This window comes from Sus scrofa, chromosome 16 (genome assembly GCF_054392235.1).
Source record: "Sus scrofa isolate SSC_HxYL_T2T_F1_AM1 chromosome 16, Sscrofa_HxYL_maternal_Yorkshire_Landrace_v2.0, whole genome shotgun sequence".
NCBI classification, from domain to species: domain Eukaryota; kingdom Metazoa; phylum Chordata; class Mammalia; order Artiodactyla; family Suidae; genus Sus; species Sus scrofa.
Genome location: NC_139398.1, coordinates 38,520,041 through 38,536,848, shown reverse-complemented (window position 1 = coordinate 38,536,848; position 16,808 = coordinate 38,520,041). Strand labels below are relative to the sequence as shown.

At 36.7% G+C, this 16,808-nt stretch overlaps 1 protein-coding gene across 12 annotated transcripts in view; it reads left to right on the top strand.

Moving 5' to 3' along the window:
• OXCT1 (3-oxoacid CoA-transferase 1) overlaps positions 1 to 16,808 on the top strand; it is a 147,672-nt gene that overhangs the window by 83,574 nt on the left and 47,290 nt on the right.

Here is a 16,808-nt window from a genome sequence, read left to right as displayed (position 1 = left end):
AATTATATTCTGATAAAAGTAAGAAATACAAATTTTTTTATATCTTAAGTTTTTTATTTAATGATTTTTATTTTTGTCCATTGTAGCTGGTTTACAGTATTCTGTCAATTTTCTACTGTATAGCAAGGTGACCCAGTCACACATACACGTTCCTTTTTCTCACATTGTCATGCTCCATTATAAGTGACTAGATATAGTTCCCAGTGCAATACAGCAGGATCTCATTGCTTATCCATTCCAAAGGCAATAGTTTGCATCTATTAACCCCAAGCTCCCCAACCACCCCACTCCCTCCTCCTCCCCCTTGGCAACCACAGGTCTGTTCTCCATGATCATGATTTTCTTTTCTGTGGAAAGGTTCATTTGTGCTGTATATTAGATTCCAGATATAAGTGTTATCATATGGTATTTGTCTTTCTCTTTCTGACTTACTTCACTCAGGATGAGAGTCTCTAATTCCATCCATGTTGCTGTAAATGGCATTCTTTCATTCTTTTTTATGGCTGCATAGTATATATCTAAGTTTTTATAGCTAGAAAGAACAATTAGTACATTCATTAATTTTATGTTAATTCCATTATTTTCTTATAGGGATTAAAATCCTTTCTTGACAGTCATGTGACTCCCATAAGTAATCAATCACATTGTCATCTGTTATAGAATATAAAACCTATGATGTTTAACCATTCTTGTGAAATGCAAACAGTTTTCATTTACTAATGACATAAATCAAGGAAGAAACCTCTTAAAAGTAGCTTTGGGAAAAGGATTATAATCAGTTGATTTATGAGTGTGTTTCTTTGTATTCCAAATTAGTGTTTTCTGATATGTGTATGAAACAACAGTGAATGCATGTCCGTGATTATGAGCTCATTTTGGCTGGTAGTTCAGGTTATTATTTTTATGTGTATGTTTAAGGATTTCTGTATGTTTCTCTGTGGCATCAGCTAAAAGGAATTGGTTTAAGTAACTGGTGTTCTTTGATGAGAAGCTTTTTTGGAATTTCTTAGATTTTTCTCTATTTATTTTTTGAGGAAAGTGGAGGGAGTTTTTAATAAATTTTGATGCCTCGGTCCCACCCTTAGAGTTTCCAATTTAATTAATCTGAGATGTAGGTTGGGCATTGGGCATTTTATTTATTTATTTATTTAATTAATTTATTTATTTTTGTCTTTTTGCCATTTCTTGGGCCACTCCTGTGGCATATGGGAGATTCCCAGGCTAGGGGTCTAATGGGCTGTAGCTGCCAGCCTACGCCAGAGCCACAGCAATGCTGGATCTGAGCCGCGTCTGCGACCTACACCACAGCTCACGGCAACGCCAGATCCTTAACCCACTGAGCAAGGCCAGGGATCGAACCCTCAACCTCATGGTTCCTAGTCGGATTCGTTAACCACTGGGCCACAACGGGAATTCCCCAGCATTGGGCATTTTAAAAGCAGTCCTGGTGATTATAATATGGAACCAAGTTTGAGTGCATAAAAAAAATCAATAATAAATATCAATAATATTAAAAATGTAAGGGGTAAATATCATTGACCCCAATAGTAAAAACTCTTAGCAAATTATACCGTTTTAGTTTAAAAAAGTCCATCATTCTAGGAGTTCCTGTTGTGGCTCATCAGTAACGAACCTGACTAGTATCCATAAAGACATGGTTTCTATCCCTGACCTCACTCAGTAGATTAAGAATCTGGCATTGCTATGGTCTGTGGTCACAGATATGGCTCGGATCTGGTGTTGCTGTGGCTGGAAACTTTCATATGCTGCCAGTGCAGCCCTTAAAAAAAAAAAAAAGACAAAAAATTAAGATGTCCATCATTCTAAATCAGTCATAGCTGTAAGAAGTTGGCAGCTTTTGAAAGCTTTAGGGAAATCAGAGAGGGTCTCCTGAGAACTATACAGTAAGTCACATTGATACTTTATGGGAATTCTTATTTGTGTAGAAAGCTAGGGAGTAATAGGAACCTAGAAAAACAAGCCTGAATTTTAGCCCTGACTCTACCCATAATCAAGGCGTGACCTTGAAACATGTCATTTATGCTCTTTGGGTTAAAGCATCTCCTCTATAAAGTGAGTATTTGAGGAGTTCCCTGTGGTGCAGGGGTTAAAGATCAGGTGTTATCACTGTTATCATCGCAGGTTGGCTTAGGTTGCTGCTGTGGTACAAATTTGATCCCTGGCTTGGGAACTTCCACATGTCATGGGTGCAGCTGGAAAAAAAAAAAAAAAAAAAAAAAAGAAGAAGAAGATATGAGACTAGATCATTTCAAGGGTCCTATCTGACTTTCATAGCTTAGTGGTTAAGAGCCAGAGAGACCTGGGTCGAAATCCAATTTTTGTCACTTACCAGCAGTGTAACTTGAGGCAGTTACTTAATTTTATTCATCTGTAAAATAGGAAAGATGCACTGGTAACAATTTTATCGGACTATGTAATGAAAGAAATGATATAGTGCATACAAAGTACATATCCCAGAGCTTGACACACAGTACATGTTGCTAAATGAGTAATTATGATTTGATAAGAAGGAAAAGTTGGGGGTGCCTGGCAGGGGAGGGGACTAGGACTGGTTATTGTGAACAGAAACCATAGAGTTTTATTTTTAGATAGTGTCTCTTGCTCTGGACTATTAGTGAGTTTAGAAATCAGTTCACACAGTAGTTCTAGGTTTGGAACACAAACATGTTCAACACATTTTTTGCCTTTAGGGAACTTGGGCATCTTTAGTAAGTTAGCATAACATTTGTTTTAATTATGGTTTAGCAGCACATAGGGATGCTGGAAGCTCTCATAGTGAGAATACGCATTCTGTAGTTGGCATTGGTAGGAAAGATTTTCCAGCATGTATCACAATTTTACATATCCCATGGAGAGTCCTGTGAATGATTCAAACATCAGTGTCTATTACGTTATGGTTTTCTTTCTTTCTTTTTTTTTTTTATTACTCAAATGAACTTATCACATCTGTAGTTGTACAATGATTATCACAATTCAATTTCACAGGATTTCCATCCCATAACCCAAGCACATTCTCTCCCCCCGCCCCATTATGGTTTTCTTAATGCAGTTTAGAGCTTAGTAAGTTTCCAAAGGAGTGGATCTAGTGGGGCAGTGATAGGGAGCTCGGGAGTTCTAAAGGAACGTGGAGAAAAGTTAAAAGTGCTCTCGTGTCTGGTTTCACTCTTCTGGTCAGGGAAGTTGGTGCTGTCGTTTCTGAATGGGCATTTCTTTTGTTCTTTTAGTAACTGATAATCACTTCTTGGATTCTTTATATGTGGTATATGGTATATATTTTGATTCTTTTGAATGCAGACTAGATTAAAAGTCAAGACCATAAACTTCGGTTTGGAAGAGATTTGGTTTGAATTTCACCTCTACCCCTTACAAAGTACACAATCTGCGGTATGTGTTTTTGTTAGGATTAAATGAGAAGAAAGTGAAAAGGGAAGACTAAAAGCACTCCATAAATAGTAGCTATTATTTTTATCTTCTTCAATATGCTATTCCTTAGCATTAAAGAGGGAATATTTGTCTTAAAAGACACTGGCATATTAAGCTTTTTTTGACAATAGCTAGTACAGCCTGTCTATCCAAAGTTCATATTCAAGTACCAAATCTGAGAACACATTTCTTATTCTTATTGGTTAAGGATAAGATATATCCTAGCCTCCTTATACAGTTTCAGTGAGCAATCTCTTTCTATTTGCCCCAAAGATTTATGTTGATGTATAAAATTTAGATATATTTTTATTGCAAGATATGGCAGTCAAGGAGCTGAAAAGTTCAGCTTTATTATATCATTTTTCACTAACTTTTATCTTTTTACTGAGTTTAATAATCTTTCAGTGGTTGTAAAGCCTTGAGTTTCTCTGCATCCTGGCATCTCCATCTATCATAACAATGTCAGATTATAATAAACATTAAGATTTTAAGGCAGGCAAATGGTGTGGATGTTATTTGTCTTATCCTTTAATAGCTTCTTAGTATGCCACATGGGTCCCATTTTCACAGATTTTTGAAAATTCTGCCCTAAGCATCCAAAGAGAGAAAGTATAACAAAACAGTGGTTGGCTTCTTCGAGTTCCCTGATTATTGCGATGATGGTAAAACCCCAGGCAAGCTGCAGAAATGTAGGAAAATATGCAATCCGTTGACTCTCCATTCAGAACTGTTCTGGCTCTCCTAATGCCTATTTTTGGGAAACAGCTGCCATAGATGATTGACTCGTGAAGAGAAGAGATGTGTATGATCAGCTATGGGAGCTGGTTATTAAAAGCATGCAACAGCTGCCTGCTGGACAAGGTTGACGTAAATGAGCAACACAACAGCCGAGAGCCTGCTCCTATGTGGGGAGAATTAAAATGAAGAATGCTTTTTTTCTTTTCTTATAATTTTATTTGAGTATAGTTGACTTACAATGTTGTGTTAGTTTCAGGTGTACAGCAAAGTGAATCAGTTATGCATATGCATATACACATTCTTTTTCAGATTCTTTCTTCATATAGGTTATTATACAGTATTGAGTATTTTCCTATGCTGTATAGTAGGTCCTTGATACTTAACTATTTTAAATATAGTGTGGTGGAGTTCCCGGTCGTGGCGCAGTGGTTAACGAATCCGACTAGGAACCATGAGGTTGCGGGTTCGGTCCCTGCCCTTGCTCAGTGGGTTAACGATCCGGCATTGCCGTGAGCTATGGTGTAGGTTGCAGACACGGCTCGGATCCCGCGTTGCTGTGGCTCTGGCGTAGGCCAGCAGCTACAGCTCCGATTAGGCCCCTAGCCTGGGAACCTCCATATGCCGCAGGAGCTGCCCAAGAAATGGCAAAAAGACCAAATAAATAAATAAATAAACAAATAAATAAATAAATATAGTGTGGTGTATATGTTAATTACAAACTCCTAATTTATCCCTTCTTGCAACATTACACCTTTGGTAAGTTTGGTTTTGAAATCTTTGAGTCTGTTTCTGTTTTGTGAATAAATTCTTTGTATCATTTTATTAGATTCTATAAGTGATCCCATATATTTGCCTTTCTCTGTCTGACTTGCTTCACTTAGTATGATAATTTCTAGGTCCATCCATGTTGCTGCAAATGGCATTATTGCATTCTTTTTTTTTTTGGTCTTTTGTCTTTTTGTCTTTTGTTGTTGTTGTTGTTGTTGCTATTTCTTGGGCCGCTCCTGCAGCATATGGAGGTTCCCAGGCTAGGGGTCTAATCGCAGCTGCAGCCACCAGCCTACACCAGAGCCACAGCAATGCGGGATCCGAGCCGCGTCTGCAACCTACACCACAGCTCACGGCAACGCCGGATCGTTAACCCACTGAGCAAGGGCAGGGACCGAACCCGCAACCTCATGGTTCCTAGTCGGATTCCTTAACCACTGCGCCACGACGGGAACTCCTGCATTCTTTTTAATAGCTGAGTAATATTCCATTATATATATGTACCACATATTCTTTAATCCATTCCTCTGCTGATAGACATGAAATGGGAGAATCTTAAGGCAAAGAATAGGATGTTTAGGTGTTTGTTTTTACTTCGTATTTTTCATTTCTTTGTGCATCTCAGAATATTAAGTACAAATCAGTGTTATATTCATGTATGCCATATGTAGAAGTGCATAAAATTGATTTGGTCTTCTAGATATGTCTGTTTTAAATAAGCCAACTTTCTAGTTTTCCTACTTGTACAGCTAGGGGATTTTGTTTTCAAGATTTAATCTGGAGTTCCCGTCGTGGCGCAGTGGTTAACGAATCCGACTAGGAACCATGAGGTTGCGGGTTCGATCCCTGCCCTTGCTCAGTGGGTTAACGATCCGGCATTGCCGTGAGCTGTGGTGAAGGTTGCAGACGCGGCTCGGATCCCGCGTTGCTGTGGCTCTGGCGTAGGCCGGTGGCTACAGCTCCGATTCAACCCCTAGCCTGGGAACCTCCATATGCCGCGGGAGCGGCCCAAGAAATAGCAACAACAACAACAACAACAACAACAAAAAAGACAAAAGACAAGATTTAATCTAGTGCATCAGTTGTAGTCTAAATATTAAGTTGTTAGCTACAGATAAAGAAATATAAAGATTATGGTATTCACAAAGATACAAATATAGAGATATTTTAATGTATTGGTGTCTTGTCCATTTGGCTCCAAGGCTCAGGTAATTATAAACCATGGGTAAGGGAAAAGGACAGTGGAAAATACGTATGCTTTTACAATTATTCAGTAGTACTCTTGCTCTACCAGTGTAATATAATGGAAAATGTACAGAACTTTGGAATTAGATATACCTGTGCTTACATACTGGTTCTGTCACTTATTGGTGGTGTGGCAATTTATTTCACCTTAGTATACTTATTTGTGAAATGATAATATTTAACTCATGTGTTTACTGTGGGGATTAAGTTAGCTCATTTATTTAAAAAATATTTATTAGGCATTTATTAAGGACCATGCACTTGCTCTAGTCTTTTGAAGATAAAGCAGTTACTGAAACAGATGAAATTCTCTGTATTTATAGAGGTAGCAGAGATTTTCTAGCAGAGACCAGCAGATATGACCATGTGCCAAATCTGGCCTATTGCCTGTTTTTGTAAAGTTTTATTATAACATAGCTGCATCCATTCATTTATATATTACCTGTGGCTGGTTTTGTGTTGTAACAGCAGAGCTGAGTAGTTGCAACAGAGACTATGGCCAACCAAGCCGAAAATAATTGCCATTTAGCTCTTTATAGAAAAGTTTGACAATTCCTGAAAACTTTGAAACTTTTGGATCATTGATTTGAAACCTTTATTCTTTTCTAATATAAGCATGTAATGCTACAAATTTCTAAGTACTGTATTAGTGACATCCTACAAATTTTTTGTTTCACTATCTTTCTCTTGGGAATTTTTTCTAATCTCTCTTGTGATTTTTTTCCCATGACCTTTTGGTTATTTAGATGTATATCATTTAATTTCCAAATATTGGGTGATTTTCCATAAAATTTTATATTCATTTCTATTTTAATTCTCTTGAAGTCAGAAGATAATCCTTAAATCTTTTTAAGTTTAAGAGGTATTTACAGCCTAGAATATAATCTATCTTTGTGACTGTTTCATCTGCACTTGAAAAGAATGTGTATTCTGCTCTTGGTGGCTAGAGTGTTCTATAATTGTCAATTAGGTCAAGTACATAGATGGTGTTGTTCAAGTCTTCTGTGTTCTATCAATTACTAAGAGAGGAGCATTGAAATCATCAGCTATAATTGTGCATTTATCTATTTCTCCTTTTAGTTGTATCATTTTTTGCTTATATGTTAGAGCTCCATTACTAACTGTACTGGTACATATTTAAGATTATCTTCTCTTGGAGTTCCCGTCATGGCGCAGTGGAAACGAATCTGACTAGGAACCATGAGGTTATGGATTCAATTCCTGGCCTCGCTCAGTGGATTAAGGATCTGGCATTAAGGATCCATGAGCTGTGGTGTAGGTCGCAGACAAGGCTCAGATCTGGTGTTGCTATGGCTGTGCTGTAGGCCAGCGGCTGTAGCTCCAATTAGACCCCTAGCCTGGGAACCTTCATATGTCGTGGGTGCGGCCCTAAAAAGCAAAAAAAAAAAAAGAAAGATTATCTTCTCTTAAAGAATTTATTTCTTTTAAAAATCATATCTGTCTTTATTTATGAGAATATTCCTCATTCTAAGGTCTAATATTAATATAGTCACTCTGTATGGTATATCTTTATCTATTCTCTTACCTGTAGTCTATCAGCATCTTTCTATTTAAGTGAGTTTTTGTGGTTAATATATAGTTAGGTTTTCTTTTTCTTTTCTTTTCTTTTTTTTTTTTTTGACCTTTTCTAAAGCCGATCCCACTGCATATGGAGGTTCCCAGGCTAGGGGTCCAATTGGAGCTGTAGCTGCTGGCCTACAACAGAGCCACAGCAACTCGGGATACAAGCTGCGTCTGAGACCTATACCACAGCTCATGGCAACACAGGATCCTTAACCCACTGAGCAAGGCCAGGGATCAAACCCGCAACCTCATGGTTCCTAGTCAGATTCATTAACCACTGTGCCACGACGGTGTCTCCATGCTCTGTGGTCCTTTCAGATGTTGAAAGCTGATCCCTTTCTCTGTGTGTATGTGTGGAGGGTCATTGGATACCTTCTACCAGTCTCCTTTTACAGTGTCTGCCTTGATGTATGATGTCTGGATGGCTTTTGTGTGGTCCACCTTACACAGAGATTCTCACTGATAGGACCCCCTCTTCCTTCCATAGCATCTTGTTGACAAAATACTAAAGCATCATGTCCCTCTCCCACATGGCCCACATCTGGGAAGCACCTGCACATTTCTTGTCCCAACTTTAGTCATGGTGTAGTTACTTCCACAGCAAGTCATTTCAGCTTTCACAGGTAGAAGTCAGACGTGCCATTCTCTAGTTGCATCAATTGAGTCAGCTCTTCTCTAGAGGCTAGGAGGCTCTCCTGTTGTCATCCAGGAGAGAGCATGTCGATTGAGGTATAGGCATTCACTTACCCTCTTTTTGGTTATTGGGATGGAGAGGGGAGGATCACAGCCCACTTTTCTCCCAAGTCCTTCATACAGAATCCTCTGCTAGGGTCCATACTGTCCTCCTGAATCTTGCCAAAGGATCCAAGAGTCTTAAAGCTTGTTTTTTTTTTTTTTTTGGTCTTTTGTCTTTTTTTTTTGTTGTTGTTGTTGTTGCTATTTCTTGGGCTGCTCCTGCGGCATATGGAGGTTCCCAGGCTAGGGGTCGAATCGGAGCTGTAGCCACCAGCCTACACCAGAGCCACAGCAATGCGGGATCCGAGCCGCGTCTGCAACCTACACCACAGCTCACGGCAACGCCGGATCGTTAACCCACTGAGCAAGGGCAGGGACCGAACCCGCAACCTCATGGTTCCTAGTCAGATTCGTTAACCACTGCGCCACGACGGGAACTCCTTAAAGCTTGTTTTTGATGTTTTCTCTGAAAATTCTGTTTGAGCATCTATCTCACATACTGGTATCTCAAGGTTGTCATATGTGAACATTAGTCAAAATTGGATATAAATGTTTACAGTCTAACATCCAGTTACTGCTGTTTTGACTGATGGGCTGGCTATTTCCTTGCTGCCATTATTTCTTCCTTGCAAGCTCATATTCACTAAGCCTCTGGACATGTAGGGGTGTTTTCTTCTATTTATGGTTCCCGTACATCAGGGAAATCCCCCCCCCCCCGCAAGTCTATTCTCTTTTCTGAACAGAACAGAAGACCACGGAAGAACCTTGCCAAGCCCTATTCATTCTACCAGGGAATAAAAACTACACTCACCCAGTGGATAGACCTTTATTTCCTATGCCAATTATAGACACATTTAATACTTGCAGAATTTCTGAGAGCAAAGAATGGTTTCTTTTTGTACTGCAATTTGCAAATGAACATACATTTTAAAAAAAGACAACCTGGTACTAGTGAAATTTATGAATTTTGGGTGTTATTGGGAACATAAGCTGTTTATTATTGTTCTTTACTTGGAAACTACATTTGGTTATCCAAAAATATTTTCATACATGATTGTCTGGAAAACATTATGTTGAAAATTATCCTTAGTTTTATTATTTACATCTAATTTTTTCAGACTCAAAGTTTATTTCTTGACTAACATTGATATATTAATTGTATAAGGAAGATTTCTCTTACTTGGAGGGTCCTATTGCTGATTAAAACCTGTGATTAAGGTTTAAAAGCCACAGCTAAATTATAAATCTAATAAGTTTACAAGAAGGAAATTAACAGCTCTTAAGTATATGCCATTGGCCATACAATTATGCTCCTTTGTCATTTAACCCTCCTAAACTCTGTAAGTTAAATATAGCAATCCCTGTTATTATAGATGAAGAGACTCAGATCAAGGGAGTTAACATCAAGTTAACAATCAAGTTTACATATGTAGCAAGTTATGAAATGAGGGTTTGATCACAGTATCCTTTGCATCTATGTACTTTGCACTCTGCTACAAGGTTCTTTTGGGGTGTATTTAACTAATGCTTGTTGTGATGGAAGCAAAACTACCTGCAAAATAAATAGATATCTTTACAGCATTTCTGTAAACTTGGTGAAGTTTGTTTCACTGTATGGAATAGAGTCTATTGCAGTTGGATGGATACATTCTGTAGGTGTAATGCTAGTTCACGCTGGAGGTTTTGGAAGGCTCTGGGTTGACCATTTGCTGGTTCTTTCTTCTGTATCTCATTATCTTTTTAAGCCCTCACTCAAATTCTAAACTCTTCACATGCTGCATAAGGACATGTAATTAACATAAATCTCATGTATGAAGTATTCTGTTTTATCTATCCATTTTGTTTTTTATAATATACCAATTAAAGAGTTCTTTGAAAGAATTCATGTCCTCTACTAGGATTTTTATAATTTAACTTTCAATATTTCTTAAATTGGAAATACTGAGACATTACTGTAGAAATATGGGAATCAGTGTGAAGAAGAATCCTAAATAGAGGCTTAAAAAAGAATAAGTTAAGATCAGAAAGGAACAATTGCAAATTCATTAGCAAGTCAGCTCATTCAGCCTAGATGCCCACCAGTATTAATCTTTTAGGAAAGGAAAGGGACATGAGAATGTGAAATTGACTTTTCTCTTTGGACTATCTCAATTTTCAGTGATCTTAAAGAAATTTTGTCTTTTGATTGCTGAGTCTGGTTTTGCTCTGGAGGAAAGGAAATATTTTCCTCCTTGCTGTGTTGCATATGATATGTTTGTGAACACCTGCTTAGTTCTAAGAACTTTGTTCACTGAAACTCATATGTATTCAAGCTAGTGACTGAGAGGAAGGTGAGCTAGACATCTGATTGATTCCAAGCCATGATGCTCCTTGGCCTTCTCGCAGCTCTGTAAGTATTTGGTCATATACTTTCCATCTCCTCTGGTGTTGGAAGACAGGCTTCTATGCATGAAATGGGAGTTTGGTCATTTTTATTAAATCAGCCTCTCTCCTTTCTCTTCTTTATAGAGAGAATGAGCAATGAGTGAGTTTGATATTTTCAATTATTATCCCTTTGGCTAATGATGTATTTGTATGACCACAGCAGCCCCTTCTCATTAAAGAGCCCACTTAAAAGAAGGGAAGGAAACATTAGAAATGATAGATGAGGTCTCCTAGAAACCCATTATTAGTAATTTCATAAATAATGGTGCTTCTGATATGACTTAGCAGGGAATCAAGCCAAAGGGCTGAAGACAGTGTGACCCTGCAGCTAAAGGCTAATGAATCCTAAAGACTAAATGTTATTAAATGACTGAATTTAGCATTTCCAGTTGGTGAAAGGTTTATTTCTTACTTTACTCCTTTGGTATAGAGATAATTTTTGATCAGCACTTTATTGTCATAAAAAGTTTTATTAGAGGAAATGTCAAAGATGTACAAAAATAGAATAGTAAAATGCACTTATCCAGCTTAGTGGTTATCCATTCATGGATAGTCTTGTTTCATCTGTACTGTTACTCACCTTCCCCTTCCCCAGATTATTTTGAGGCAGATCCCACACATCATATCATTCTGTCCACAAATATTTTAACATTATCTCTGAAAGATAAGGATTGTTTTTTTAAATCACAATTCTGTTATTCCAATAACAGTAAGGAATCTTACTATCCACCTGTAGAACACCCTCCTTTTACTGATGGGGAATAAATGAAGTAACTTGACCCAAGTCACAAAGCCAGTTAGTAGCTAAGCCAATGCTGGAATTCATCACTCCTGCCTTGAGCCTTATGGCGATTCTATTTCCTTTATATGAGGAAGAGTATACTTTTTTTTTTGTTTGTTTGTTTGTTTTTGGTCTTTTTAGAGCCACACATGCAACATATGGAAGTCACCAGGCTAGGAGTAGAATCAGAGCTACAGCTGCTGGCTATGCCACAGCCACAGCAATGTGGGATCCAGGTCACATCTGCAACTACACTGCAGCTCACAGCAAAGCCGGATCCTTAACCCACTGAGCAAGGCCAGGGATTGAACCCTCATCCTCATGGATACTCATAACCCACTGAGCTACGGCAGGAACTTCCAGAAGAGTATACCTTTGAAATACAATATTCCAATACAAAGAACCTTCCATTTTTCTTTCAAGTATCCTTAGAAGCGGCTCTGTGTCTCTCTGAAGTCACTTAGCCTTTCTATACCTCAGCTCTTTATTTTTAAAATGGGATGAACAGAATAAATTTTATTTAACAAAATTTATTAGGGGTCCCCCCCCACCCTTTTTGGTGTTAGGTGTTGCATTAAGCACTATGGGTAGAGTGGTGAGCAAAGCTAATATACTCCTCCTCCTTATACAGAATCTTATTTCTGGGGTGGATATGATAAAGCAGGGGTGAGAGATGGTGCTGTACAAAACCTTATGCACTGAACATTAAATATGTTGATTTAGGAAGAACTGATAGGTTTACAATAGTGAAGTCTCCTTGTCCAGTAATGTGGTATACTTTGTCATTTATTTAGGTCTTGTCTCCTGCATTACATTTATTCTTAATTATGTTTTAGTGTTTGTCAGTATTTTGTGCTGGGTATTCCATTTCAGTTTCTAAATAGATCATTGGAGTATTTTTATAATACTTTAATTGTAGAGGATTATTAGGGAATAAGATATTCCATATATATATTTTTCAGATAATTCAAATTTAGCTGTGTAAGTACCAATTTCCAAATATAATTTTGGATGGAAAACCAGATTACCAGTCTTGTTACAATTGTGCTTAAAAAGAGTAAATATGTTTTGCATGAAGGCCTGACACAGAGTCCTTTGAGGGAGGCTTATAAACTTTAACTCAAGTATATGAGATTTAACATGTTTTAGCATCTCATCTGTTTTACATATTTATAGATTATAGTTACAGCTATGAACATTTATAGTATTGGATAAGAGAATTTCTGATTGGTGACTTGTTATTGCGATTTGGGTCTTATCTTTTGTTTTTGGGACCACCACGTTCTGATAGAGATCATGTACTAATTATCAAATAATAAAGGGCTAAAGAACTGCATGTTTGAATGAAGAAAAATAAGCATATCATTGAAATAATCACACCCTGAAAAGTAGTCCACAAAAAATATGGAGCTAGCTCCCTCAAAAAATGCACCATTTTTCTTATTGCCAGAATGTTATGAAAAATAAATATATTAGTCTGGCATAAGCTTTACCAGCTAACATTTCCATCATGAATGTGACTTCTGCTCGTAATTATATAGTTTTTAGGAAATTTAATTCTCTTAAATCATGGCTTTTAGGTTGGTGAAAGATGCATGGTTTGTTTATAAGCACACTTGGAAGGTTTTGTAATTTTAGTATAAAGGATCTGACTATTTTTAGAAGTTGTCTAAATTGAAACTACATAGGACATCTCTAGATTTGCTGTCTGCCTCTTTATTAAATTAATTAATACCATCCAGTGTATTAGGACCAACGAGAAAGAAAAATAGTTCAGTAAGTCCAACGTAATGGCCATTTTAAAATAGAAAGCGTTTTCTATGGAGATTCAGTTACCTTTCTTCTGGAACTTAGGGAAAGACTTCAATTCTTTTTTCTGACTTGTTCTTGTAACTTCAGGTAATTTATTTAACTTTTCTTTGTTGTGCTTTTTGTTTTGTGTAAAGGAAAGCTTAAGTTTTATCTACTTACTTTCTGTGAGTACTGTTTACATAATGAGAAATTATCTTCATAACATTGTATTTATTAAAAGATGCTCAGTATGGAAAAGGTAAGCCATAACAAGAAAAATGAAATAACAATGCTAAAAAGTAGAAAGGGTATATTATATGTCATAAAACAAAGGTCCAGTCTTTTTTTTTTTTCAAATGTGTAATAATATGGTTGCAAAACATTATTTTAAAAGGTTTTCATGACCGTGTTTCAATTTTTTGAAAAAAATGTTCTAGCAGAAATCTAAGCTATCTAACTTCAGGGCAGGCTTATTGAAATAATAATAACTTGGATAGCAAAGTTTATTTATTGGGAAAAATAAAACACAGCAAAGGAACTCATCAACAAAATGAAAAGGCACCTTATAAAATGGAAAAATTATTTGCAAATCATGTATCTGATAATGGGCTAATATCCAAAATATATAAAAAGCTCATACAATTCAATAGCAAAACCCAAACAATTCAATTTAAAAATGGACAGAAGATATTAATAGATATTTTTCTGAAGAGGACGTACAGATAGCCAACAGTACATGTTATGCACAACATCATTAATCTGTAGGGGTAAGGAAAATTAACTGCATGAGTTATCACCTCACTATTATGGCTATTATAAAAAATGGCTGTTAGAATGGCTATTATAAAAAAGGCAAAAAGTAAGTGTTGACGAGGATGTGGAGAAAAGGGAATCCTCATGCAATGTTAAAGGGAATGCATATTGGTGCGGTAACAGGAAAATGGCATGGAAGTTTCCCCCAAAGTTAAAAATAAAACTATCATGCGAAAGAGCAATTCCATATCTGCATATTTATCTGAGGAAAACAAAAAAAAACACTAACTTGAAAAGATATATGTAGCTCTATATTCATTGTGAGAATATGTTCAATAGCCCATATATGGAAGCAACCTAAGTGTCCATCTATGGTGAATGGATAAAGAAGATGTGGTGTATGTATGTTTTGCAAATACATGGAATATATATGGAATATTACTCAGCCATAAAAATGAACTAAATCTTATGATTTATGACAACATAGATGACCTCCAGGACATTATGTTAAGTGAAATAATTCAAACAGAAGACATATAGCACATGCTCTCTCTTATAGGTGGAATCTAGAAAATTTAAAACAAAAGACAAGCTTATAGATTCAGAGAATAGGTTGGGGGTGGGAGGTATGAGAAATGTGTGAAGGAAGTCCAAAAGTAAATGAAAAAACAAAACAGCAACACAACAAAAACTTACATATACATTTCTCAGACTATCTTTCTTGTTCTTCATCCAGATACTAACTTGTGACTTTTTGTTATACTAGTGTACTTTGTATTGGAATAAAGTTTGCTAGCTATAAGAAAACAGATCACAGCTAAAAACAAAGCACAGATTCATTTAACTGTCATAGTTTATTGTTTTTAGAGTCGCATTTTGCAAAGTTTTTTAGCAAGAGGCTAAGTTATTAGGGGAGGCCCTCACAGAGGGAAATCTGAGAACTAATCTGCTTTGTTTTCATTTTGATGAAAAATAAAACCACAGGACAGGCCACATGTTGAGATTTTAAAACAATAAACTTTGTATTTTGGAGTACTTTTATATTTCAGAAAAGTTGCAGAGACAGTATATAGAGTTTTCATATTCCCCTCAACTATTTCTCATTATTACAATCTTATATTACGGTGGTACATTTGTTAAAACTAAAAAACACACATTAATACATTATTATTTGAGGATGGGGAGATTTAATTATCTTTTTAAAAAAAAATTGTAGTAAGAACACGACATGAGATTATCCTCTTAACAATGCAGTGTTGTTAACTACCGTCTATGTTATATAGCAGATCTCTAAAGCTGTATCTTGGTTATTATGAATAATGCTTCAGTGACCACGGTAGTGCAGGTATTTTTTCAATATCCTGATTTCAGTTCATTTGGGTGTGTACTGACGAATGGGATTGCTGGATCATATGCTCATTATATTTTTATTTTTTTGAGGAACTTGCATACTGTTAACTAGTAGCTGCAACATTTTACATTCCCACCAAAGTGTTCAGAGGTTCTGGGGTTTTTTTGTATCTTCACACTTATCTTTTTTATTTAATAATATGTATGAGGTGGTACTTCACTGTTATTTTGATTTGCATTTCCTTGATAATTAGTGATGTTAAGTATCTTTTCATATGTTGGCCATTTGTATGTCTTTGGAGAAATTTCTATTCAAGTTCTCTGTCCAGTTTTTAGTTGGAGTAATTGATTTTTTTGCTATTGAATTGTAGGAGTTTCTTATATATTTGGGTATTAGCTCATCAGATGTGTGGCTTGCAAATATCTCCAATTTCTTGTTGCTTTTTCATTTTGATGATTGTTTCCTTTGCTGTGCAGAAATTTTCTAGTTTGATGTAGTCCCCCTTGTCTAGTTTTGCTTTTGTTGCCTTTTGTTATCCCTGGAAGATCCCAATTTTGTTCTTTTGCATGCAAATACCCAGTTTTCCTAACACTGTTTATTAAAGAGGCTACCTTTCTCCGTTGTGTATTCTTGGCACCTGTGGTGAAGATCAATTGACTGTGTATGTGCGGATGAATTTTGGGGCTCTTTATTCTGTTCTATTGATCTATGTGTCTGTTTTTATGACAATATCATACCGCTCTAATTATGGCTTTGTAATATATTTTGATGTAATGCCTCCTGATTTGTTCTTTGTTTTTCAAGATTGCTTTTACTATTCAGGGTTTTTTGTGGTTCTACATAAATTTTAGGATTTTTTTTCCTGAACAGAAATGCCATTGGTGGTTGTTGTTGTTGTTGTTGTTTTTCTCTTTTTTGACTTTTTGGGGCTGCACCCACAGCATCTGGAAGTTCCCAGGCTAGGAGTCAAATCGGAGCTACAGCTGCTAGCCTACTCCACAGCCACGCAATGCAGGATCCGAGCCATGTCTGAAACCTACATCACAGCTCACAGCAACGCCAGATCCTTAACCCACTGAGCAAGGCCAGGAATCTAACCTGCATTCTCGTGGATCCTAGTGGGGTTTGGTAACCACTGAACCATGATGAGAACTCTGCCATTGGTATTTGGATGGGTGTTGCTTTGGTTCTGTG